Source organism: Callorhinus ursinus, unplaced genomic scaffold, assembly GCF_003265705.2.
Source record: "Callorhinus ursinus isolate GAN/ISIS: 27379988/994484 unplaced genomic scaffold, GSC_fseal_2.0 scaffold24, whole genome shotgun sequence".
NCBI classification, from domain to species: domain Eukaryota; kingdom Metazoa; phylum Chordata; class Mammalia; order Carnivora; family Otariidae; genus Callorhinus; species Callorhinus ursinus.
Genome location: NW_027397086.1, coordinates 24,853,821 through 24,878,231, shown reverse-complemented (window position 1 = coordinate 24,878,231; position 24,411 = coordinate 24,853,821). Strand labels below are relative to the sequence as shown.

The window sequence follows — 24,411 nt, the reverse complement described above, 5'->3', positions numbered from 1 at the left end:
ATATTCTTCCTTCTGCTCATTTTGGTAGCAACAAACCCTAGATTGTATTCAGATTAGTAATTAAAACGTGAATGCAATAATGGAGAAAAAAAAAGAAAAGATTGTTTTTCTAGACCTGGACATGGGAAGAAAATAATTTCAGTAGAGTCCAAAGGGATTACAAGCACACTGTTTTCTATCATAAATATACTAAAAATGTTAGCTGTCTTCTAGAATTGTTATGACTATGTTGATTTTAAAATATAGCCACTTAAGAGAACAATTAATAAATGTAAGATAAAGTAAGATAAAATTATGCCTTTATCTCATTGTGCCCCGTAGCCTTAAAGCTAATCAGAATCCCTTGAGAGGAAGAATTTAAGGGTAAGTGAGGGAAGGTGAAGCCTAAATTTCACAAGAAAAAGAGACAATAGAAAATCCTAAGTTTTCTGATAAATTATAGAGGATGTACTCTGTTTTATTATGTTCAGACTTACAAATTAAAATCTCAGATCATATTTCTCATTTTCACCTTGTCTGGTTTCCATGAGGAATATCTGGCATTTCATTTCATTTTGTCTCATTAATAGTAATGAGTCAATGTGAAAGAATTGGATTTTGAATTGTCCATTACTGTTAATGGTAACATTGAGGGAAGGCATTGTCTATGTCAAATGATGTCTGCCTATTTACTTTTGGAAAGCATGACTTCTAGGGTTTATATAAGAAGAAAACTTCCTTCAGAAATAATTTTGTCAGGTTAATGTTAAAATTCCTTCACAATAAACTGTTAGATTCTCCCCAGTCCCCCAAATCAGAATTAATCACTGTGTGCCCAGAAGCATTTCATCATACTTCTTTCAAGGCACTTTTTGGCCTAACTTTATTATAGTTTCTCATAAACATGAATTATAAACTACTTAAAAGTAAGAATGAGTCTTATTTTTCTTTTTCTACCACATGCAGTAAGGACATGAAATAAATATTTTTGAATGAATAGAAAATCAGCTTAATAAGAAATATGCAGTATTTTACAGGTCCCTATGGGGGGAAATGCAGTAATAGGTAGAGTTTTTCTTACCATCCTAACATATGCACATATATGAGCATAAAGGATCCAGTACACAAGGAATTAGGAGGAGATATTGACCCCTCAGAGACATGTAAAAAAGTTAGTGCACAATTGGAATATTAACTATCAGCTTATGAATCTTGTTTTCCCTAAGCAGATATGAACCAAACCACCCAGGGAAGATAACAGAAACATATAAACATAATGACGTTGAGGAGCAAAAGTATATGAGACAAAGTCATGGGTAGTTGCTTTAGACTGAGAGCTATGCAGTCTTTTTTAACTGGAAATCAGCAAATCAGTACCCAGGCGAGAAAATTTTGGAGTCATGGGATAGAGATCTGCTAGAGGGTCTAGCACCCATGAATGAATCAGTCACCAAGATTTGAACCAATATGATCATAATTCAACAGAAGAGAGAATAAATCTAACTTTCCCAGGAAAATGGGGCTAGGAGATGGAAAGGGAGCAAAACACTATGATGCAAATGGATGAAAATATAACCCCTACCGCCTCCTAGAAAGTCTCTATCATAAGGGACCTTCAAAAAAAAACCCATTTATTGCCCCCAATATACAGTATGGTGATTAGAGATAATATGATTAGGAAAAATCCCAAAACCTGAGCTGAGAGTTCTAGTCTTTTTCTGTGGGTTTTTGTAGACAGAAAATCAAAGACCATTTGCTATCAAGATCACATGGAGTCCCTGTCTGTTGCACATGTAGGTATGGTGTGGCTGGACTGCAAACTTGTGTTGATTTTATTCAATACTTTTCAGAAGAACAAATTAGCAACAATATCCTCACTAATTAGCCCAATTAAGGGATGATCCTTTGAGTTTGAGGATGGAACCTCTTTCAGTTGGAAAACTGTTTTTCACATGATATTAGCTACATGACTTTTGCCATGCTTTTATTGCCAGAAAGCACTTGCACTTGTAGTTAATGACAAGATCTTCCCCATTTCATCCTCCAAGAACATGGAAGGTGTCCCATAAGAATAAGATGAAAATCAAACCAATCAATCAGAACACAACTACACAAAGTATAGTATGCCTCAAAATAGAATGGCACTAAAACCAGTTAAACTTGGTAGCAGATCTAAGGTTTATGATGGAGGGTGGACAGTGCATTGAAAGCATCAATAAGGAAGAGTTATAGAGACAAACTTTGACATTCTTTCCCATTTCCATTCTTTCCCAAATTGCTGTGCTAATATCCTGAGCAATTTTCAAATCTATTATAATTATGAGATGTATACATTGGATATCAAGTCTGATGTCATTAAACAACATCTCGAATAGGTGGCCTGATTTGACCTGAAAAACATATTGTCTTTGGCCCATTCAGTTTTAAAAACTGAATTTAGGTTTACAAAATATAATTTTCCCCCTGAAATCTAAATTTTGGGCTTCTCTTGAAAAATCAGATCTGATAACATTGGGACAGAATTTCTGCCTCATGTACTGTTTTCAGGAGTATCTGCAGAGTGGCTGAATCCTTGTGATGGGGCTTACCTTCCAGTTTGCAAGCACCCAACATTCAGTCACAAAGCCACCTTCCTTATCTACTTAGCTGCAAAACATTGAATTTCAAATCCCTTAAACCAGTCTGAAATCCTAGTGGCTTTTCTATAGTTCCTGTGAACAGGGACAAATTACTAACAATATTTCCATGTAAGTTTTTATTTTAATTCAGGTGCATAATGGATAGTCATTGTCAGTAATCTTTTTGTGGACCAGTAAATAATTTATGAGAAAGCCAACTGACATAATTGTGTGTCCAAACACAGGGCCTCCTAAATTCAAAGTTTAGTCCTTCTGATAACTTAAGGATGTTGAAAGTGTAAAATTGTTGATAAACAATAATCCTAAGTAATTGCTCTTCTAATAATAAATAATTACTTTGTGTAGTGTGGTCTTTCATTGTAATAGATGTTTTAACAAGCAAGGATGTGATAGGTAAAGAAAATAAATATTTTTTATACTCTTTATAATCATAATAGATTTTCCATAGACAGTTATATTAAAAGCTAATTTTGATTAAAGAGATTGTGAAAGCACTCAAAGAAATGTATTATTCTACTAATGTGTATGGAGAGATCAGGACAGATATATTTTCTTCTGGGTGGAGAGTAGAGATGGGGAGGGATATGAGGTATTTGAGAGATAATTCATAGCGGAGATTTGTCTTATTAGGAAATATTTCAGTTTATTGGGAAAATACATGAAATAGTGATGGGGATGCTATTATAATGTTCTGAATAGATACCAAATCATCAGGGTCACTGTGTTTCTCTTCTGTTCGTATATTCTTATAGTAGTTCCACTCCTGAGCTATGTAGTGTACCCAGTGATTCTGATCCTTGGTCCTCATAATATCCATTATTTAAAAGAGGGCACTTTTCTAGACCCTGCCACTTTGATTTATTCACTGAGCAGAAGTGAGAGTGTGGATTGAATTTTATGGTAACTGTATTCAGCTATCAACCAACCTACTTACAGTGGCAAGGCAAATTGAAACACACCATTCTGCCGTTAAGTACATATAAACTCCTTCCTCTCAAATCTCCCCCTACTTCCATTTCCTAGAGAGTTAGGAAATGGCATTACGCTTCCTATTTTGACATTCCATGATTAGTAACATCCTAGTAATTATATTTTCTAAGAGTTCTCAGAATTAATAAAATGTTCCAAATCTCTGTGTCCTCCCAAATTCAAACATGTGCATGTCAAAATAATAAAATAAATCTTAAATGCTAGAAAAGTAGATCCATACTCTTGTGGAGTATTAGGGAGGGTAATCCAAGGTAACGCAGAAAAGCAATTAATTGACAAGGAGGAAGGAACTGTGTTATCCCTGAGAATCTTCACTCTGAAAGTAGACCTCAGAGGACTGAAGCATTGCTCAAGTGGTAAGGTCTAGGTTCTCATGTAAATTATGTTCAGTTGGTCCAAAGATATGTACTTACTTATATCTGGGGCCTTTATTTCCCAAATGATCAAATTAAACATGAGGTTGTAGCTCACATATCACAATATTGTCTTTTAACCAGAGCTACTAGAAATATAATAGAACAAAAATATAAGAATATAATCATATGAGCATTTCTAAAAGAAACTCTTATATATCACAATACAAAACATTCATTCAATTTATACCTGAAATATTTCTGGTAAAATCATTATTAAATACAATTCCTTTGGGGGAGTATTTTCATTTAGATCCCCAAAAAAGGTTAATTGCTTTAGTTTTTTAAGTCTCTTTTATTAATGGTACTACGTAGCATTTATTTATGATCAGTCTTAAAGCATACTCCACAATTGATATATTCTACTATTTGAAAACTCATCCATATCTTTTGAAACTGAGTAAGCCAATCATGCAGGCTATTCCACACAACAATCTTCCATGGAAATTTCATCTTGCTCAAGAGAGCAGCCATTTTGTATACCACATTACCTGCTTCCTTGTCATACATGATCCCACCAAGGGGAAGGCGTCTGGATCAAGAGTCACTAATCTATAGTTTGACAAAAATGCAAATATAAGTGAAGTGAGATGTCCAAGAGCAAGACTGTTTCCAAAATACAGGGCACTACTAAAATTATCCAATCAGATTCTCTCTTTCTGGAATGTGAAATAATAGAAATAGAAATAGAAATAGAAATAGAAATAGAAATAGAAATAGAAATAGAGGGGCACCTGGGTGGCTCAGTTGTTAAGCATCTGCCTTTGGCTCGGGTCATGATCCCAGGGTCCTGGGATCAGGCCCCTAGCAGGGAGCCTGCTTCTCCCTCTCCCACTTCCCCTGCTTGTGTTCTCTCTCTTGCTGTGTCTCTCTCTGTCAAATAAATAAATAAAATCTTAAAAAAAAAAAAAGAAATAGAAATTTTTATATATTGAATTATTAGCTGGAGAAAAGTTGAGAAAGATGCAGGGAAGCAATGCAGAGGACCATGAGGGCCCATGAGTATAGAGTAGTTTTGACTAACCTCTTTGTACTTATTTCTTCATCTGTAAAAATGGATATGATAACAGTAGGTCTACTTTATGGATCTCTTTTGATAACTGATGAGGTAATACTTGTAAAGCTCTTAACAGAGTCTGGCATATTGTAAGTGCTCATAAGGGTTAAATGCTGCTCACATCACATTATAGTATAATAATTGTTTTAACTCTCTGTCTCCACTGCTAGGCTCTGAGCTTTCTGAGAGTAGGGACTGTCTTACTCTTCTCTGTATCCTCAGTTATTAGCACAGCACCTAAACACAGTGCTTAGCACATTGCAGGCCCTTCACTATATGTCCTTTAGATGAGTGAAATAAAGTTTTTCTGCCTCTACATGTCTTCCTCACTTTTTTCTTCATACCCACCTATCTACTTCATCATATTCAAGGACCCTAGGAAATCAGTGTATTCAAGTAGCAAACTGAGAATTAGTTCACTTTTATTATTGTTTTGTTTTGCTTTTTTAAGTCTTTAATTCACTTTATTTTTCTTATGTAAAACTATGTGGTAGCCACAGTTGGACCCTCTGCACGGAGACTCTGGTGTGGGTCTTTACAAGATGGTCAGTGAATTCCTGACCTGATAGAGAGACTTGGTGGACACAGTCTCTTTCCAGAGGTCAGGGGTGAAATAGCTGGAGGTCTTGGAAATGGCATCAAAAGGGACCTTGGTGGGGCACGTGGGTGGCTCAGTTGGTTAAGCATCTGATTCTTCAACTCAATTCATGATCTCAGGATGGTGGGATCAGGCCCACATCGGGCTCCATGTGGAGCCTGCTTAAGATTCTCTCCGTCTCCCTCTCTCTCTGCCCCTTCCCCCCTAAAAAAAAAAAAAAAAAGTGGCCTTGGCAAAGTTACCCAGGGTGGCAGTGCAGCCCCTGGCCAAGGTGCAGCAGTCATCAGTACCAGCCATCATCAGGAGCTTCTTGGGCACAGGGACTAAGATGATGCCAGTGCTTCTGGGGACAGGAATGAGGTGTGTCAGTACAGAGCCACAGTGGCTTGTCCCCTTATATGGGACGGTGTGGGCTTGCAAATCTCATTCCCCAGTAGCCTTGTGGAAGGAAGATAATGGAAAGCTTGGCCAGGATGGTGGCCCCACAGATGGCAGTGGCTATCTTCTTGGGGTACTTAACACCCAGACCAATGTGTCCATTGTAACCTCCAATGGCAACAAATTCCTTAAACCTAGTCTGCTGCCTAGCACAGGTCTGCTTTTGCAGGCACAATCTTCAAAACCTCATCCTTGAGGGATGCCCCCAGGAAAAAGTCAATGATCTCAGATTCCTTGATGAGCAGGAAGAAGAGATAGATCTCCTCCAGGGGCTTGATCTTCATGTCCTTGACCAGGTGGCCCAGCTTGGTGATGGGGATTCATTCCTTGCCCTTGGCCCTCCACGAGTTCTATGGCCTCAGCCCTGGCCTGACCATGGCCACAACCCCAACCTGAGATGCCAGTGCCAAAGCCACCAGGGCCGCCACTACGGCCTCCCATTTAAGGGCCCCAGGACCCTGCAGGCCTCCCAGCCCTTCTGCAGCACTGGCAGCATCTGCCATTTGGTGTTTTCTCAAAGATGCTAGTTTGCTTTTAGAAGGTATAAGAATCAACTTGACTTTGCCTTATTTTCTATGCTAAAAATTACATATGCTTCAAGTAGCCACAATCTCTTTTCACAATTAACAGAGTTGAGTCAGAGACTCAAGGTATGGAGGACAAGATGGGGGTATAGGCAAGGCTTAATATTAATGAGATGGGAAAATAACTACCTATCAGCTAGAATCCCAGTAAAGATTTAACAGAACACAAAATTTCAGAATGTTAGGGTTAGAAAGACCTTTAGAATTTATCTAGTTCAATTTAACTTTGGCTTTATAGATGAGGAAACTGAGATCCAGATAGGAGAAAACATTTATAAGACACAAGAGAGCTTGGGACTTAATTATGTGACTCCTTATGGCAATAATGGTCCTTGCTGAACTGTACCACACTGCATAGCAATATATTTTGCATGTCCATAATTTATATACCATATTAGTTGTGGTCTATAGTATAATAGTAGGACAGTGTGAACTCACAGCCTTAGATTTAACTTTATTAGAGGTAAGCAGAGGTAAGCAGCTGTCTAGCATATCTTTTGGGAGAAAATAATCCCAGCAGTAATGATGCTCTCTTCATCATTGTCTATAAATGTACTAAATTATTTATTAACAAATGTCACAGATGTCAACCAGAATGGAAAACTAATAGCTTATGGTGCTTTAATTTATTTGATTTACACATATTGTCAGAGACAACCTTTATGGAGGAACATATAGTAATTAAGCACTTGTCAGAATGGCTAAATGTCACTATAAAATAAACTATCAATCCAAATCTCTTGGGACACTTTTGATATGCTACCAGTTCTCCTGGGAAAGGAGGCTTTTGAAAGCACAAATTTGCAAAATGTAGCCAATGTAGCCTTAATGGAATCAATAGATTTTACTTTATGGAGCTAAGATTAATGGGCTAGGCAAAAACCCAAGCTAGTTATAGGAAATAACAAGTCAACTGAATTTTAGCAACAATCTGGATAAGAATAGGTTATTTCAATGAAGGGGTCAAATTCCTAGTTAAAGAGATGGCCTAAAAATCCCTTCCTTTCTCTCCTCTCTCCTCTGATTTTCTTCTTCTCCCTCCTATTTCTGTTTTCTTTTTCTTTCTTTGTCTCTGTTTTTTATAAGAACTCCCAGAATTATCTAATAATTTGGTGCTTTATGCACTCTCTGCTATCTCTTCCTTTTATACATCATACAACCAATCCTGCTAGAGGATCATTAATTTTATAGAAGAAAAATGTTTATTTGTAACATTTTTTATCATTTTAACATTTATATCATATTTTAGCCCACTCAAGAGCTCTGCTCAGGGAGGCTCATTGGTTAATTTTCTTTAGTTCTAGGGCTATTCATGAATTTCCAGAGATATTGATTCTTAGTTGGAATAGTCTCAGAGATAAAAAGTCTGGAGCATTCCTGTGGTTGATGTCTGTCTCTATTAAGATATAACAGTGATGTAATGCTGCTATGATTCATACTATGATTAATTGGTTTTTTGTTAAAATGCATGAGGGTTCAGTATTTTACATTTTATTCTCTCCTTTTTACTTTTTATTATATAACTATGTACAAATAAATTAGCAGATGAGTTAAAAGGGATTCTGCTTCTAGCCATGATGGAGTACCTGGCAGTTATTACTCTCTTTCCACAAACAACTATGAAATTGGACAAAATATGTGAGGCAATGGTTTTTAAACATGGGACAATAGATATGGTAAGATAGTAGTCTTTGAGAGAAGGGAAACATGTGAAGTAAATCCCAGGTTTATCTTCTTTTTCTGTATGAAGTAACTTTCCAAATTATGTTTCAAACAGTCAAGCCCAAGTGAAACCCTGTATCTCACTGAAGATGAAAAGATTAAAATAGCTGAAATTTGGGGGCTCAGTCAGTTAGGTGTCCAACTCTTGATTTCAGCTCAGGTCATGATCTCAGGGTCGTGGGATCAAGCCCTACATCGGGCTTCATGCTCAGTGCGGGACCAGCTTGAAATTCTCTCTCTCCCTCTCCCTTTGCCCCTCCCGGCTCATGCTCTCTCTAAATAAATTAATAAATAAAATCTTTTTTAAAAATACCTGAAATTTGTAGAGCATGAAGCCATGAAGAGAGACCAACATGGGGGTTGCAAGGAGGACAAAAATCTCAATGGGTGGCTTCTGAATATCCTTGGTCAATGGCTGGGCTGCCTATAAACATCATTGGGCTTCATGAGACCCCAGAGAACTCCCTGTGGGTTCACAGCTGTGGGACAGTGGGATAAATGGCGATATTAGAGGTTGTGGGTTCTGAGACACATTGAAGTTACAATTCAGTCATAGTGAAATAACCTCATTGAGAACCTCAGGCTTTCATCTGAGACTGAAGAAAGACCATACTTTAAAAATAAGTCCTTAATTTTAGTAAAAAATGTGTTAGAAAAATGTTCTTAAGACTAAGGATACAACTGAAACAGACCAGCCATAAGGAGGGATAAATCCAAGTATACCAGATCAAGAGGATCCATTAATAATTTATTTCCCTGTCAGAAAATCTAATACCTATTTAAATAAGCCAACATAATCTAAACCCACAGCAACATGTTATTTCTAATACCGTGTATATGATATAAAATTAGTAGACATACAAAAAAGCAAAATAATAATAACTCTCAGGAAAAACCTCAGTCAGTAGAAACTGATCCTATCAGGATTCTAGAAGCTATAATTGGCAGAAAATAACTGCAGTACCTTTTATAAATATGTTCAAATATTTAGAAAGAAAAAAAGAACATAATGAGTGAACAGATATGGTATATCGCATTAGAAATGGAAACACTATAAAATAACCAAATGGAAATTCAAGAACAGTGCAGTATCTGAAAACCTACATCTATAATTTACTCAATATAAAATATTGAATGTTTTCCTGCTAAGATTATGATCAGTAAAAGGATATTTATGATATCTTCTAGTGTACTGATATTCTAATAAGAATTCTAATTCTTATCCATTCTAATAAGAAAAGTAAAAGAAACAGAAGTCATAAAGACTGGGAAGGAAGAAGTAAAATTATCCTTTTAACCAGGTGTCATGATCATTTACATAGAAAATCCTAAGGAATAGACATTAAAAGCCTACTGGAATAAGTCAGTTTTAAGAGGTCAAAGATAAAGTAGCAATCAATAAAAATTAAATGTATTTCTACATTTGAAACAATTAGCATTTAAAATGTAAAAAGTCAATGTCACTTTTAGCAGCATCTAAAAACATGAAGTACATAATAATCCTAACAAAAGATATACAAGATCTATTCACTGAAACTACAAAAGTTCTGAGGGAACTTTAAAAAGACATAAATGTAAAAAAAATATATAACTGTACCATGCTCATAGAATGAAAGTCTTAATGTTGTTAAAATATAAATTATTCCAAAATGAAATGCCCCCAACAAAATTTCAGTATATTTGTTTAAGAAATTGACAAGTTCATTTTCATTCTAAAATATATATGAAAATTCAAAATGTATATAATTCCTATACCTATTATGAGACTGTAGAAATGTAGACAGTAGTATTGATATTAGTATAGACAAATATATCAATAAAAAAAGAAAAATAGACTTTACATATATGATCAATTGATTTCTATTTACTTAAATTAGCATGTTTAATTACATTTGATGTTTTAAAAATATTGAAATAATCATTTAGGCAAGATTTAACAAAATTTAATCTTTTGAATAAAAAAACAAAATTTAAGCTTTAGAATAAGGCCACTCTCACATAACTTTCCATTTCCCTCCCTCCTAACATTATTTTTCAAAATTCAGTTCCTTTTCAAATCTCCAAAGGAAATAAAACATCATAAAAAGTATCTAAGTACTTATGTCAAATCCCATCTTATGGAATTTAATATTGTAAAGTTACTTTACAATATTAAATTTGATTGTGGCACTACATATACAATTTTTTTAAGCCAAATATCAGCTAGAGATTCAAGTCAAGTCAAAACACTATACTGGCTGATAAATTCCATATTAGGAGAAGAAAACTCAGTTTGGGTAACTCTCTGATATAAAATTCCAAAACAAACCAAACTTTTCAGACATGGAATAGTTCTGCATGGAAGGTGGGTTCAGGAATGAGTCTCTAATACAACATCTAAAATTTAATGTCTAGGGACACCTGGGTGGCTCAGTCAGTTAAGCATCTGCCTTTGGTTCAGGTCATGATCCTGGGGTTCTGGGATCGAGTCCTGCATCAGCTTCCTTGCTCATGATTGGCAGGGAGCCTTCTTCTCCCTCTGCCTGCCGCTCCCCCTGCTTGTGCTTGCTCTCTCTCTCTCTCTCTCTCTCTCTGACAAATAAATAAAATTGAATGAATGAATGAATGAATGAATTTAATATCTATTCTCCAAAAGAAAGTAAGGGAGAGAGAGCACACGCATGCAAACATCTCATGGTGATGACAAGTCCTGCCAAACATTAAGCTGTATTCAACCTGTGCGGGTGAGTGATTTCTTTCAGATCATCTCCATTCTGCTATGGAGCCCATCCAGTGAGGTTTTATTTTCATCATGGTAATTTTCAGGGCCGTAATTCCCATTTCTTTCTTTTTCACAAATTCTATTTGTTTGCTGAGATTTTCAATTTTTTCATTTGTTGAAAGGCAATTCTTAACTGATTTTTGAACGATTTCAATGATGGCTGCTCCAACATCCATATTAGATAATTCCAACATCTGACTCATCTTGCTGTTAGTGTCTGTTGATTGTCTTCTCTCGTTCAAGTTGTGATTTGCTTACTGGAAATGTTGGATATTATACTATGAGATTCTGGATACATGAGAAATAAAAAATACATATATCAAAAGTAGCTTGTATGTGAAGGTTTATAGGTACTTTATTCATAATAGTCCAAAAATTAAAATCACAAGATGTTTCCCATCAGGATTAGGATAATCACACTTGGTATATTCATATAATGGAAAAATAATTAGCAAAAAATATAAATGAATACAGATACATCCTGCAATATGAATGCATCTCAAAAATATTACATTGAGTGAAAGAAGGCACAGAAGAGTACATACTATATGATTCCATTTATATAAAGTTCAAGAACAAGATAAACTAGTATATGGCAATAGAAATCAGGGCTACAGGGAGGAGAGTTGACTAAAATGGGCACAAAGGATCTTTCTGGAGTGATGAAAATGTTCTAAATTTTTATGGCTATGCCAGTTGCTTGGGTGTACACATTTGTCAAAACTCACTGATTTAAACACCTGATGCATTTCATTGCAGGTACATTTTCCCTCAAAAACTACAAAAATGAATAAAAATAAATAACTGATGTACTGGGAAAATAATTTTATTTTTTAAAAAATCGTATGCAGAAGAATGCTTTGTAATTCATGAAAGCATACTGTCAGGAGTAAACTCCTCCTTTTCTTAACACGGGGACCTCCCTGCCACCGCCTGCTATCATTAATACCAGAAATCTAACAACAAGCAAACAAGGAAGAACAGGACGTTGTCTCAGTCTCCAACTCCCTACCACTATGTCCTCTTTGCACCTACCTCTGGATTGTTCCAAAACTTCTTTAAGAAATCTGTAAAATGATAGTGCTGAGGAGGTCCGAGTGATTGCATTATGCAGGTAATGGCAATGCGAGTTCATTTCGATGATTAAACTAAAAATACAATGTAATAAATGGATACTATTGGATGGATAGTAGTCTTTTGTGACATGATTAAATAGAGCTGTGTAGAAATTGATACTCATGTGTATAAAAGAAGAATATGTCAACAAAAAGACTTACTCTTCCTACTGAAGTACTGTCTCTTTCTGCCTGGGTGAACAGTGCCATCCAGAAGTAAAAGAACACCTCAGTTGTCAAGGTGTCTGTCAGCCCCCTCAAGAATCCCTCTGCTCGGAGCACCTGGCTGGGTAAGTCAGTAGAGCATGTAACTCTTGGTCTCAGGGTTGTGAGTTCGAGCCCCACATTGGGTGTAGAGATTACCTAAAAATAAAATCTTAAAAAAAAAAAATCCTTCTGCTATTCCTGACTGATTATAGCTCTACCCTATGGCCTAATCTCCATCACCTAAGATAGAGATCAAAAGGTAGAATTTGGACCCTCCACCTATTTACACAGTAGCTTATGCTCTGGGCTGTTTATTTCAAACATTATCATTTGTTGTTAATCATATCCAGTTTCAAGAAATAAATTGTCTTCCTCAAGAGGTAAAATAGGATATTTAAAATGAAAACATCATGAGGGTGCCTCGGTGGTTCAGTCAGTTAAGCATCTCTCAACTCTTGATTTTGGCTCAGGTCATGACCTCAGGGTTGTGAGACTGAGCCTTGCATCAGGCCCAGAGCTCAGTGGGGAGTCTTCCTGAGATCTCTCCTCTCCCTCTCCCTCTGCCCCTCCCCCTGTTCATGTGCATGCAGTATCTCTCTCTAAAATAAATAAATCTTAAAAAATAATGAAATGAAAACATCATGGCAGCATTCCACAATGTAATTGCAATAGTCATTTAGAGTAATAAATCCTATGTAAAGACCATCACTATAATAAATCCAGATATTGGAGGTATTATTGCTGTCATAATTACAGAATTAAGAAGTAAAGGGTATGTTGAGTTATCTGAAGAAAATCATTCTTGTGCAAATAACAGCTGTTCAAATTTCTAAGTTGCTAAAATCCTTAAGCCATAGCTCACCAGTCTTTATATAAATTTACTTTTTGTTTTGATGATTATTTTTTCATCAAGGTGTAACCAGACAATTTATTTCATTTATAAAATCAGGTACATAGATGACCACAATTGATAAAATTTATATTGCAGAGGAAGCCAAGAAATATTTCATTTAACATAAAAAAGGCCACTAGAGAAAAGGAAACAGACCTAGACCTTGATCTCAAGCTGTCTTCATAAAAAGCTGCAAGAAAAAGGTGTAACCAGACTCTCCCAGTAAACTGGTTTTGCACAAATCTTGTGGGCATCCTAGGTTTACTAGAAATGTTACCTATCTTTGTGCAAAAAAATATTGTACCCCCTTAAAATTGTGTCAAATGTACCGTGTACTGATAATGTACCATTTAATATGGAAACTTTCAACAGAGCCAAATGGGTAGTTGGACATTGGATAACCTTCATAATAGCAAATCTCTTTTCTGAAGTTAGTCCACATTCCAGTGATAGTTCTATTTCCTCTGGATAGAGAGTTTGGTCTTAGAACAAGAGAAAATAAATAATGGAAGAATGAAAGAATGGTTTATTTTTGGAGTTTAACACCCTCAATACTCTGTCTGCTACATAATCACCTGAGAGGCCACTGCAAGCTCCACTGGTAGAAAGACAGATTGGTGTTGAAGAAAAAGATGTTCATTCTGCATAGTTGGTTTGGAGAAGAAAAAACAACATCCTTCTGCATCATCTACCAATGCTACCACAAAAGCATTTATTTTTGTTTGTTTTAAAGATTTATTTATTGGGGCGCCTGGGTGGCTCAGTTGCTAAGCGTCTGCCTTTGGCTCAGGTTGTGATCCCAGGGTCCTGGGATTGAGCCCCACATCAGGCTCCCTGCTCAGCAGGAAGCCTGCTTCTCCCTCTCCCACTCCCCCTGCTTGTGTTCCCTCTCTCACTGTGTCTCTCTCTGTCAAATAAATAAATAGAAACCTTAAAAAAATTTATTTATTTAAGAGAGAGAGAGTTGGGAGAGGGGCAGAGGGAGAAGGAGAGAGAGAATTCCAAGCAGACTCCACACCCATCACAGAGGCTGACTCAGGGCTGGAACTCATGACCCTGAAATCATGACATGAGCTGAAATCAAGAGTCGGACGTTCAACTGACTGAACCATCCAAATGCCCCCAGAAGCATTTATTTTAATACACTTACTAGTCTTTGTATAAAATTACTAATGCCAAAGCTTTTAACATACATACATAAACGCATACACATACATACATACATACACAAACACATAGATAAGCAAACAACTGAATAATTAATTAAGTGCAGTTTGTATTTGGAAGACCTTTTTTGGTTGTCACATATAGGAGTTATGTCCCTATTTTCATTTTTGTTTTAGCAAAAAAATATGTGTGAGGCCTTCCCGAGAAAGTACACTGACACTGTCAGTGTTAGTTATGTGTGTGTTGGAACTGTACCCAACTAAGACCTCCAAAATGAAGAAAGCCCATATAATAATGCCTTCCAGTCACTGCATTGTATCATCCTGATTTCTCAGGATCACTTTTCATTATCTGTTTTCCCATGTTTATGTATTATGTGCCATTTACAATAGGGCAGACACTTCTGTTTTTCACTAGGATGCTGTACTTAACAGATTGCTGGCACATAAACACTCCTTAAACGCTTGTGAGAGGGAAGGGTTGACAGTGCTCAGTCAGCTCTCAAGAGGGATGTGGTTGAGGAGAAAGACAGAACGGTACCTGTAACTGTGAAGTAGAGCCCTTAGCCACCTGTAATTTCCTAAATCTAATTTATTTATATTATTATAAATACCATAACCTGCTTTTCTTCCTCACCAATTGTGGGTTGTACTTGGCCATCTTTGAAGATTTCTCAGTCCGGAGAGATTGCACTGGTGGAGAACACGACTGTCCATTAAAGTCCTTTGGCTGGGTTTACACAGAAGTCTAGTAAGTTGTCGTTTAAGTGTAAGTCCTTCTTCCTGAATTCTGTCCACACTCTTTCATGTCGAAGTCTGATTTTTCTGGACAAGTAGAACTGAGAATGAGTACCTGAAGCATAGTAGATTCTTTAAGTTAATGTCATCCTGTAGAGTAAGTGAGGACAGCCAGCTAATCTTCCCTGGCAATAACCTCAATGTATGCTAATAATGGTTGTAGCATTGTGTTAAAACACACTTCAGAAAACCAGCTGCTTTTGAGTCGGTTGAATATAAGCCTAGTAAAAATAATTTAAAATCTTTTTTTTTTCCTGAAAGCATAATGTAACCAGCAAGGTTCTCCAGGAAAACAGACCAATATATATGTGTGTACATATACACATGTACAAGCCTATTTACCCAGGTATATGTACCCAGGTATATACACCTAAAATATATACCTATATATTTTAAGGGGTCTTATAATTTTAATAGTTTAATTATGGCTTTTGAGGAAAGTAAAAATTTTACCAAATTAAACATACATACCGTTACTAAGACACAACTTATTTCAGAAACTGGATCTTAAAATCAAGGTAGTTTCTTGTCAATGCAGCATCAGATGTGATGGGGAGAGGGAAGAGATGTAATTTGAATGGCCATCTCAAGAAGAATCTTGTAAGAACTAAAATTATCAAACTCCTAGGTAGAAGCATAGGAGTAAATTTTCATGACCAAGAAGTAAAGCCATACCCATTAGCAGTCACTCCTCATTCCTCCCTTCTCCCAGCATCTGGCAATCACTAATCTACTTTTGCCTCTACAGTTTTATCTTTTCATCAGCTCATGAGCATTTGGGTTGTTTCCACTTTTTGGTTATTATGAATACTGCTGCTATGAATGTTTGCGTACAAGTTTTTATGTGGACATACATTTTCAGTTCTCTTGGGTATATACCAAGGGGTGGAATGGCTGAATCATGTGGTACCAAGTTTAACATCTTGAGGAACTGCTAAACTCTTCTCCAAAGTGGTTGGAATGTTTTACAATGCTACTGGCAATATATGAGGTTTCCAATTGGCCACATCTCATCAACACTTGTTATTATATCTTTTTGAATTTATAGAAATTTTTAGCTACTTTAGTGTGAAGTAACATCTCATTGTGATTTTGATTTGCATTTTTTCCCAGTGAATAATAATGTTTACCACCTTTTCATTGCTTAGTGGCCATTGTAGATCTTATTTGTAGAAATGTCTATTGAAATATTTTGCACATTTTTTTAATTGGGTTGTCTTTTGATCATTGAATTGTGAGTGTTCTTTAGGTATTCTTGATGTGAGTCCCTTATCAGATATATAATTTGCAAATGTTTTCTCTCAGTCTGTGTGTTATTTTTTCACTTTCTTGGTAGTATCCTTTGAAATACAATGTTTTAATTATAATGATGGATGGGTCAATGAAGATATATCTAGAGTATGGTGCACTTGTGAGCAAGAAAGCACCTGATGCAAAGTCTGGCTAAGAAAGGCCTACTTTTACTCCTTTCCCTTTAATCATCCTGATGTTGCACACTACATATCTGCACTACTAGCTTGAAGCAATTTTTAATCCATTTATCATTTTTGTCAGCTCTGTAAAGTTGGCCTAGTAATTGGCCATGCTGAGTTTGACACTTTTTATATAGGCAGCATCTAGAAATAACATCTTACAAATCAAGAAATGTATATATTCTCAGAAATTTCTAAACAACACCTTTATTGACTGGCAGTGGAGGATCCAAGTATAAGAACTTAGCTATTTTGGTTCTCCTTAAAAGTTCACAAAACATAAGCCATTCACTTTTCAGGGGATGGGGAGGAAAGGCATGGGCTCCCACCTAATTCTATATCATATAAAAATTAAGGTATTAGTATACTTCTTAGGATGGTGCTTCTAGAGTTCAACATGGTGCCTGGGACATAGTAGACTCTCATCAATATGTTTGTTCTAATGAGTATGATTACATATACATTCGTTAGTGTATACACCGGTAGTGGGAAACTTGTAGAGTAGCCATGCCCCTTGAAAATATCATTGGGGATATATTGGGGATGCTATACAATTTTAAAATTGATTGCATAAATCCAGTCAAAGCAAAAATGAGAACCTAATGTCCAGCAAAAGGGAGTTTTCAAGCAAAGTATAATATAACCCATAATGTAAAACTGCATAAATTAAAATAAATGTTAACATCAAATCCATGTTTATTTTCTTCAAAACTTATTAATGGTATTTTATAAAATCAATAAGAAAAATATGAAAATACTATGTAAACCATGGGAAAATTTTTTTAAAGTAGTCTTAGAATGGTAAGGCTTTTGTAAATATGACGTAAAATTCAGAAGCTTTAAATCTATTACATAAAAATTCAATGATCTATATAAAATATAAAGTTACTCCATGGAAAAGCCCAACATAAGCATTTCAAAAACATAAATGAAACTGGGGAAAATACTTGCAAATCTTTTTAAAGACAAGGCATAATTTTTCTGTTATGTAATGAACTTCATATCAACAAGATATAAACAACCTACAAGAGAAAGGACAAAAATATGTTAAGTTTAAGGAAGATAATATACATATGCATTTTAAACATATGAAAATGTTTATTATATTAAGAAATACAAATAAGAACTACACTGAGATGCAGTTTTTTAGTTTGACAAAAATAAAAATGTTTTAAAACACACTAATGTATTAGTGACAATGTGGAGGAATAGAAATTCTCCAAAGATCATTGAAATCATATAAATTGTTAAACATTTGTGGAAAACAATAGTGTATTTATCAAGATGATAAGTATACTGTCATTTGACCCAACAATTTTGTTTCTAAAGAATTTATTCTCCAGATATTTTCAGCCATGTAAGAAATTACATCCATACAATATTTTATATTGCAGCATTGATTGTAATAATAAATGAATAAAAGCAATATAAATATTAATAGAGGATTACTTAAATAAATTATGGTACATAAATCCACACAATGATAATCAATGGAGCCATTAAAATGATTGAGGAAGTTCTTCATAAACTGATCTGTAAAACTCTCTAAGATATATGGTTGGGTGAAAAAAAATCAAGGCACAGGACAATACATATAGTATTCTGCCTTTGTATATAAGTGTATTAGGAGAAGAATACATGTATGTATGCACATAATATCACTGGGAGTAATATAAGATATTCATAATATTGGTTGTCTCTAAGAGAAATGATATGTGTAGTCTAGAAAAGAGATTGGAATTTTAAACCATATGAATTCATTATATTTAATAATATGTAAATAAAACTTAGCTACAGAAAAAGTTTACACAAGTTTATGCGACATAGCAGTCCAATTTTTAACAAACAAATGAATAACATAAATTAGCTAACTCTGTACCCTGAGAAGGCCTGGAACTGATGTCAATAACAAAGAACATACTCAGAGCCCATATTTTGGTTTTGAAATTCAGTCCTCCAGTAAAAGAAACCAGGTTGCTTGGAAAAATGGCTGATCCTGGTACTGGGCCAGAGAAGATAAAAGATGAATGTGGACACTCTGGTAGTACCAGAAGTGCTCCAAAAAATTGAAAGAATAGACACGTTAAAGGAACACAGGATCCAACCTAAAAGAGCACCCTGTGACCAAAACTGGAACAATTTGAGCAATGAAATGAATAATGTAATATTGGATTACAAAGCAAAATATAAAATAAATATCCATGAATCTGTACTGACATAAACAAACGATTGAATAAGTAAGTAAATGGAGAAGAGATGAATCCTCCTTAAAAAATAATTACAAAATAATATATAGAGATAATCCTTTCTCCAGGAGTGGAGCTTAATCCCACCCTGGCCCTAAGGGTGAGCTAGAGTAGACTTAGTGACTCTTCTAAAAGAAAAGAATAGGGAAAAGAGGAAATAACTTTCTAGTGGAGAAACTGAGTAGACACTACTTTAACCAAGTCATCAAGATGGACATTATCAGTGATGTCAAGTAGATATGTACTTCCTGATGTCATATGATGAGAAGAACACTTTATATCTTTGGTGTTTTTCCACAAATCCTTAACCCAGGGCCAATCATGAGAAAACTGTCAGACAAACACAGATTAGGGAACATTCAACTAGATAGTAATAATCCTCAACACTGTGAAGGTCATTTAAACAAGGAAAGACAAACTCACAGACTAGAGGAGGCTGGGAAACATGTATGCAGCATGGTACCTTAATTAGATCCTAGAACATAAAGTAGACATTAATGGAATTTCTGATAAAATCCACATAAAGTCTGGAGTTCAGTTAATAACAGTGCACCAATTTTGTTCATTTCAACTGGAAAAGAGAGCTCAGAGGCTTCAGTCTCTGTATTTCAGGAGATGATTTTCTAGTTGTAATTGTGCCTGGATAGAACAGGGAAGAAGACTCCAATATTAGCCTTCTCTTCTCATTGCCATCCTTTCTCCACTATTTTTACCAATTCTTCCACAGTGGTCTCAACTCATTTCTCCAGATGAGGTGGTATGAGGAATAAGGATAGCATTGTTCAGAGTGGGCAGTTCAGGCTTTCTGATGGAGAAAAGCATGGAGGAGGGACAGTCCCTAATCAGATATAGTGAAAATGGGGTAGTTTCTCCACCATTGGTTCCTTCCCTGAAACATCTACTCGTGGATGGATATAGGCATGCATATATAGATTAATGAATGAATGAGAAAACTGGAAAATGGCCGAAGTTTACTTTTACAGAAGTAGGTCACATCCATAACTGTTTCTGTAGAAACCATTAGATAAAGGGTAAAACAATATACTTTAAAAAATAGATAAATAAAAACCCCAAACCAGAAAACCAATGAGAAGTTTATATTCTAAGAAATTTAATTCTCTTAAAAGAGAATTAATAAATCACTGAAAATTCTACATTAGGTTCATGTTATGTGCAGAAAACAATCTTCAATGCTCCCAATCTGCTATTAAAGATAAACCTAATACAATTTTCATTTGAGGCTTAGCTATACTATGCTTGAAATAGAATACTTTCTTCAACTTTTAATATTCTGTCTATGAAAAAGCAAATTAAAATACCTCAATCTACTGGTACCTTTTATATAACCTTTTCCTTGCATTATTTTTATGTCTTTAAAAGCATAATTGCAGGCAGCTTAACATAACCAAACTATACATGAAACTTTTCTAATACGTTTGCTTACCTCAAATAATTTGGTCTTATTAGTGATGCAGCTATAAACATTTGTATGAATTGTATTTGTACTTCTTCCAATAAATTGGTCTCAGCCACATAAACAGTCAATACACTTCCTCTTTTTTGCATAAAAGATATCTTAAAAGGTAATTTTTTCCCCTTTCTTTCCCTCAGGATTTCTGCTTTATAAAATTCAGTTGTGGTTGGTGAGATGGCACCTAACACAGATTGCTTTTTTTCTCCTCTGAAAACAAACTTTCAAGTGGCCTCAGAACAACAGAGAAGTGAGTTAATGGTTATAAGAAACTAAGAAAAAAGGAGAAAAAAAAAAAAAACAATCTCTGACAGCTGACAACTGTTAGCTGGCCGCCAAAAGCTAGGTTGTAGTGTTGCTTCCTGAACATAAACCATTTTACAGAATATCACCATCAGATAAGGTTATTTTGTGACCTTGATGGAACAAGACAAAAATAAGGACAAGATGCTACCACATTCTCTCAAAGCCAATGTGAGTGACTAATGTTCTTTGACCAGTGATAGCCTGCTTTATGCCTCCCCTCTTCTGAATTAAAATGATTAATGTACTTGGTAACGAAATAGCCTCCATTCTCTTTCCTTTTTCTAAAGTTGAAGTATAGTTGATATACAATGTTACCTTCATTTTAGGTGTACCACATAGTGATTCAACAGTTCTGTATATTAAGCTATGTTCACTGTGATAAGAGCAGTTACCTTCTGTCACCATACAACATTATTACAATTTGTGACTTATATTCCCCATGACCTATTTATTTTATAACTGAAAGTTTGTACCACTTAATCTCCTTCATCTGTTTGGCCTCAACCACACACACCCCCCACCCCACCCCCAGCTTTGGCAACCACCACTTTGTTCTCTGTATTTATGACTCTGTTTGGTTTTTGTTGTTTGTTCATTTGTTTTGCTTTTTAGATTCCACATACGAGTGAAATCATATACAATTTGTCTTTCTCTGACTGACTTGTTTCACTTAGCCTAATACTCTCTAGGTCCATCCATGTTGTTGCAATTGTCAAGATCTCATTCTTTTTATAGCTTAGTAGTATCCCATTGTACATCTTCTTTATCTGTTCATCTATCAATGGACACTTAGGATGCTTCAATATCTTGGCTATTATAAGTAATGCTGCAATAAAATAGGGATGCCTATATCTTTACAGATGAGTGTTTTTGTTTCCTTTGGGTAAATACTCAGTAGTGGAATTACTGGTTTGTATGGTATTTCTATTTTTTAACTTTCTGAGGAACCTCCGTACTGTTTTCCACAATGGCTACACCAATTTACATTTCCACCAACAGTGCACAAATGTTCCCTTTGCTCCACATCCTCACCAACACTTTTTATTTCTTGTCTATTTGATATTAGCTATTCTGAGAGTGTAAGGTGATATCTCATTGTGGTTTTATTTTCATTTCCCTAATAATTAGTGATTCATGTGTCTGTTGGCCATCTGTCTATCTTCCTTGGAAAAATGTCTATTCAGGTCCTCTGCCCATTTTTAAATGAGATTATTTGGGTTTTGGTGTTGAGTTGTATAAGTTCTTAATATATTTTGGATATTAATCCCTTATTGGATGCGTCATTTGCAGTAGGTCGCTTTGTTGTTTTGTTGTACAAAAGCTTTTTATTTTGATGTGGTCCAATAGTTTATGTTTGCTTTTGCTTGCCTGAGGAGACATATCCAGAAAAATGTTGCTAAGGCTGATGTCCATGAGATAGCTGCCTATACTTTCTTTAAGGAGTTTTATGGTTTCAGGTCTCACATTTAGGTGTTTAATCCATTTTGAGTTTATTTCTGTGTATGGTGTAAGAAAGTAGCCGCCACTTCCTGGTAATTCAATCAAAAACAGACTTCTAAATCACCTGGTATACACCCAAACCCCATATCTGAGATTTCTGGTTACATTTCCCTAAGATTATTTTCCTCATAGGATACAGTTTTTCTTGCTGCAGCAAGTTAATAAACCTACATTTGTTTGACTACAGGTGTGTTGTGTTCTTGGTGGTCTTTGGGCACCAGACTTTAACAAAACAAACAAAAGCTGTGGAAAAATTATTAGTGGATAAACGGTCTTGTCACCGTGGTTGTTTGGCAGGGGTGGGGTGGGTTGGAAGGTGCCATGCATGTGTATGTTGGCCATGGTGGGAGAAAGAGCAGAAGAAAGTTACATACCATGGATGAAGGTAGGTTATATGAGAGGCTGAGAGACTAGTTTTGCTCTGTTTTTCTTTCCCATATTGTCTTGCCTGATTTTCTTATTGCCCTGTTCCCAATATTATCCCTTCATTCTGCTCTCACTATAAATCACAAAAGGAAGCCCAGCAGCATTGTTGCCGTTGTTCAGGTCCTTTCATAAATAACACCCCTCTCTTTGCCATCTCATTCTGACCCAAGTGAGAAGCGTGCAGAAGACAAAAGGATATCAAAAGAGGAGTTTTGTTACGGCTAAGAGCTAGATTAGAGGTTGTGACTGAAGTTTATGACCAGATTGGTTTGCTAATGCTCTCTGGTGACCCTCCCAGCCTAGATCTTAAGGCACTTGAACTGAGGAAAACTTTGGTTTTCAGGGCAGACATAACTACTGAGGATTTCTTCTTTGTACTAGCGCAAAATGAAAAATAAATGAAGAAGAGAGGCCAGGTTCACAGTGCCTACAAATCGTCTCCACTCAGTTAGGAAATATGGACCATTGGTGTCACCCAATAATCCAGTAGCTTATTCCAGAAGAGCTTCTTTAGCGGAATTTCAAGTGCATGGAAAACGTGTGTAGTGGATTATAATAATACATCCCCCTAATACTCTCCAGTGATTTTCCTTCACAGAATCCATTGAGTTTATTCATGAAACCTGTGATCATACATGACTGTCTCTATCTTCCTTGGGAAGGAAAAGAACAGCCTCATTTCCATCTTCACGTGGCCACTCCTCCGAAATCAACCATTGTTCTTTTGTGGACATCCTTTGTACCTCTGATGGTCAGTATAGATTTTGACCCCCAGAAGACATTGAAATGGATGAGAACAGTGTGCTTAATTAATTTGAAGCTGTATTTGAAACTGTATTTGAAGCTGTATGTTACACTGTATTTGAAGCTGAAAATTCACTCCCTACTCTAATTGTCTTGCTACACTATCTTATAAAGGTTATCAGGGGCTCTGCAGTGATATAAAATGACAATATTAACATACTCTAATAACAAACTACAACAATATCTAGATGTCCCAAGGTTGAATATAAACTCCTCTCGTTATTGAATTTCTGGGAAAATTTAAATTCAAATATAATGCCTCCGTGGTTAAGTGCACAGACTCTGAACAAGATCACCTGACTTCAAAGCTCAGTTCTTACACTTACTTGGTTTGTGATCCTGCGAAAGTTCACTAACCTCCCTCTGTCTCAGTTTTTTCATCTGACAAATGGGAATATGATAAGACTTACAGAGTGGTGAAAATTAAATGAATTAATATTTATAAAGCTTTTAGAAATATCTCTGGCAGATAAGTGTTTTATAAAAATTATTGTTTACTACTGTACTTGTAACTTAAAAATTACATTGAAGTCAAACAGCCACCCTTACATCCCTCAATTTCTTATTCTATTCAGTATCAGCCAATTTGTTCTCAGTCTTCAGAAGCTTAAGGAGATCCATTCATTGGTTATCCATTCAGTGTCTATCTGTAGTTATTTTTATTAAGAAAGCTATTGCCTCTGGCTTAAAGGGCTATAGTATCTCTGAAGTTAATTCATTCCAACCTGATATACCTCATCTTTGTTATCAGTTTTATTGAGCTATAATTTACAAACAATAAAACTCACCAATTTTCAGTGTATAGTTTGAAGAGCTCTGAGAACTGT

At 35.6% G+C, this 24,411-nt stretch overlaps 1 pseudogene; it reads right to left on the bottom strand.

Moving 5' to 3' along the window:
* Nucleotides 1-5,551: 5,551 nt before the first annotated feature.
* Nucleotides 5,552-6,555, bottom strand: LOC112836362 (small ribosomal subunit protein uS5-like; annotated as a pseudogene).
* Nucleotides 6,556-24,411: the final 17,856 nt, after the last annotated feature.